The 4006-nt window shown below is 43.1% G+C and overlaps 1 pseudogene; it reads left to right on the plus strand.

The window, feature by feature from the left end:
- Positions 1–1798: 1798 nt before the first annotated feature.
- On the plus strand, positions 1799–3676 carry LOC140523241 (heat shock cognate 71 kDa protein pseudogene; annotated as a pseudogene).
- Positions 3677–4006: the final 330 nt, after the last annotated feature.

The following is a 4006-nucleotide window of genomic DNA, read 5'->3' on the forward strand; positions in this document are numbered from 1 at the left end:
AGAGATGAAGAGGAGTGAGGTGTGTGTCATCAATGAGCACCTCTACGATGCTTAGGCACTCCTGCTCCATTAGCCATACTGCCATATAATTAACCAACATAGAATACCAAGCCTTAAGAAAAAGAGAGAGAGAGAGAGAGAGAGAGAGAGAGAGAGAGAGAGAGAGAGAGAGAGAGAGAGAGAGAGAGAGAAAGGGGAGCTGACTTTTGGGTTAATTTACATTTTCCTCTGGGCAATTTAAAAGGACTCTGTTGCTCATATAAATCAAACAATCCACTAGATGCATGTTAAAAACGGTGATCTCATGTTAATGGACTTTAATTACTTTATCATATCACCAAAGAGCCCCTGGTTTTCCCTTCGCTCCTCTATTTAACTGAACCATCGTGACAATAATAAATTTATCCAGCACCTTTCACAAACCACAAGGAATTAAAAGCTACACACATCTAGGATGGCTTAAATTTCTCCTGCCTCTGGCTGCCTGCCACCCCTGGGCATCTTAACCCCACACAGCATTGGAAACCTCTGTTCCCTTTCCATGTCCAACATACACATACCTTTCTTCTTCCTTCATTATCCAGATAAAACACAGACCCCCATAAACCAACGAGGGAAGGTGCTGAATGCCAAAGAAAAGCCCATTAACTTCCAGAAGGGTTTGCTCCCCAAACTACTGTTCAAGGGACTAATACATAGACCAGCACATGTATAGACAGAGCCTAGGCTCTCAAAGAGGGACATGGGAAGGAGCAAAGGCCAGTGGGCACTGGAGTTTTAATGATTCACAGAATGTTGCCATAAGAAAGGGCCTTAGATTCAATCTCCATCCATCTCTGCCTTTTGCTTTTGGGCTGACTAAGACCTAGAGAGATGATGTGACTAGCTTGAGGTCCCACAGCTGCTTCCTTACAGGCAAGAGTTGAGTAGAGGATGCCTGAGGCCCAGAACAGAGCATTGCCCAAAGAAACATCATGGCATGTTTGGAAGGTGAGGAGAACTTTTAACTAGTGATTCTGACACCAAAGGACAAGTACAAACATCGCGAAAGGTTGAAACATCGAATGTGACACTTGCATGTCCACAGCTATATGTGTACATATATGTAAATGTAAGCACATGCATCTATACACATATGTGTACACACATCTAGAGAGTATAGATATCTATGGGCATATAATACATATAGACAAACATATAATTTGTATGTCTGTTGTCAAATTCTTGAACCTCCAAGTATGAAGAGACTTACAGATGATCTGGGCCAGTCCTATGTCATGGGTTCTGTGGCTGAAAAGGATACCAGTAGTAGGATTTACAAAGACCATTCTGAAGAGATTAAAACTTCTCCACATTCAGGCAGCTTGTTAGTGACATAATTGAAATTAGGACCCATGTCTCCTATAGCTCAAATCTGCTTTCTTCCCACCCTTATAAATTATTACTTGTCCAAGAAGAAGCCATATTCTTTACTATTGGATTCCAAGGACTAAGCCTGGGTTCCAGTCCAATCACTAGAAGCATCCATGGGGTTAAATGGCCTTGAAAATTTGTCTCAGTTTGGGCTAACTCTGTCTTGAGCTTGAGGGCTGGTCAAAATCAGTCTTTCCAAAACACTGATTTTTGAATTTCTGCCAGAGGTCCCTCTTTCGGGTGAGTCCTGGGGTTGATTTTTCAGACATGTTGAAAGCTGTCGAATCTGACTGAACAGCAAAACATATGCCCATGGCTACTCAGAGCAGCAGCAGACTTTCTTCCTCCACAGCAGTCAGCTATGACCCCCAACTCCACAGAAACCATGTCACAAGGACCCACAGGTGGCATTGATCTTGGCCCCACTTATTCCTATGTGGGAGCCTTCTAACATGGGAAAGTGGAGATCATTGCTAATGACCCAGGAAACAGGACCACCTCAAGCTACATTGCCTTCACTGTCACAGAACATTTAAACGGTGATGCTGCACAGAATAAAGTTGTAATGAACCTCACCAGCACAGTCTTTGATGCCAAACATCTGGTAACATATTCAATGATGCAGTTGTACATGAAGCATTGGCCTTTCATGGTGGTGAATGACACAGGCAAGCCTAAGATCTAAGTGGATTACAAAGGGGAGACCAAAAGTTTCTATGCAGAAGATGTATCTTCTATGGTCTTGAACAAGATAAAAGAAATAGTTGAAGCTTACCTTGGGAAGACTGTCACAATGCTATGGTCACAGTACCAGTCTATTTCAGTGATTCCCAACATTATTAGGCCACCAAAGATGGTGGATCTATCACTGGTTTCAATGTGCTTTGGATTGTCAATGAGCCAACTGCCGCTACTATTGCTTATGGCTTGGACTAAAAGATTGGTACCAAGAGCATTGCAATGACCTTTGACCTTAGAGGTGGTATTTTAGAATCTCCTTTCTTACTATGAAGATAACATCTTTGAGGTCAAGTCCACATCTGGGGACACCCACTTGGGTGAGGAGGACTTTGACAACCAAATGGTGAACCATTCCATTGCCAAGTTCATTGCGAAGGCAGACATCAGTAGGAACAAGAGGGTTGTTCACCATCTGCGTACTGCTTGTAAACATACAGAGTACCTTCCCTCTTCCAATACCCAGGCCAGTATTGAGATTGACTCCCTCTATGAAAGTGTTGATTTCCATACCTCAATCACCTGATATCATTTCAAAGAGCTGAATGCTGATGTCTGCCATGGCACAGACCTTAAGAGATGCCAAGTAAGATAAATCACAGATTCATGACACCTTCCTGGTGGTTAGTTCCCCTTGCATCCCCTAAATCCAGAGTTTCTGCAAGACTTCTTCAATGGCAAGGAGCCCAACAAAAGTATCAATCCTGATGAGGCTGTTGCCTATGGTGCAGCTGTCCAGGCTGCCATTTTGTCTGGAGATAAATCTGAAAATGTGCAGGACTTGCTGCTGTTGGATATCACTCTTCTTTCCCTTGGAATTGAAACTATTGTTGGAGTTGTGAAAGTTCTGATCAAATGTAATATCAACATCCCCACCAAGCAGACACAGACCTATACCTCCTACTCATATAACCTGCTTGATGTGTCTGTTCAAGTTTACATAGGTGAGAGAGTGATGACAAAGAATACTGACCTGCTTGGCAAGTTTGAGCTCACAGGAATCTCCCCAGCACCCAGGGGTTTCCTCAGATTGAAGTAACATTTGACATTGATGCAAATGGCATCACCAATCTTTTTGCTGTGGTAAGAGCACAGGCAAGGAGAAATAGATCACCATCACCTATGACAAAGGTCATCTGAGCAAAGAAGACATTGGGCATGTGGTCCAGGAGGCTGAGAAATACAAGCCTGAGGATAAGAAGCAGAGAGACAAGGTGTCTTCCAAGAATTCTCCTTAATCTTATGCTTTCAGCATAAAGGCTACCATAGAGGATGAAAAAATACGAGGCAAAGTTGGTGATGAAGACAAACAGAAGATCCTTGACAGATGGAATGAAATAATCAGCTGCCTGGATAAGAACCGGACTGGTGAGAAGGAAGAATCTGGGCATCAGCAGAAAAATTGGAGAAGGTCTGTACCCCCATCATTGCTGAGCTGTACCAGAGTGTAGGAGGCATGCCAGGGGGCATGCCTGGAGGGTGGAACAGCCCCAGCTGGAGGGGCTTCTTCTGCACACAACATTGAGGAGGTCAACTAAATGCACCAGAAGAAAGAGCATTTCACACAGCTTTCCAAAAATTGAAGGACTCACATTTGTAGCCAGGGCAATAGTAGTTTCAAAGTAACGTTTAAGCTACTGTGTAAATCCAGCCATCCTGAATACTTGAACATGTGCAGAGGGAGAGAAGTGAACAACATTGCATTTTATCAGTACTGTAAACAAGTGGAAATGCAGTTCTTCCCCTGGAAAATAAAATATATTTAAAATTGGCACCATAAAAAGAAGGTACTCATGCTGATTATCACAATTAAAGGCAAAGGAGTTCCGCTTAGAGGTCAGTGCTGGGATTTTGG

The sequence above is a fragment of the Notamacropus eugenii genome, chromosome 2 (genome assembly GCF_028372415.1).
Source record: "Notamacropus eugenii isolate mMacEug1 chromosome 2, mMacEug1.pri_v2, whole genome shotgun sequence".
In the NCBI taxonomy this organism is placed as follows: domain Eukaryota; kingdom Metazoa; phylum Chordata; class Mammalia; order Diprotodontia; family Macropodidae; genus Notamacropus; species Notamacropus eugenii.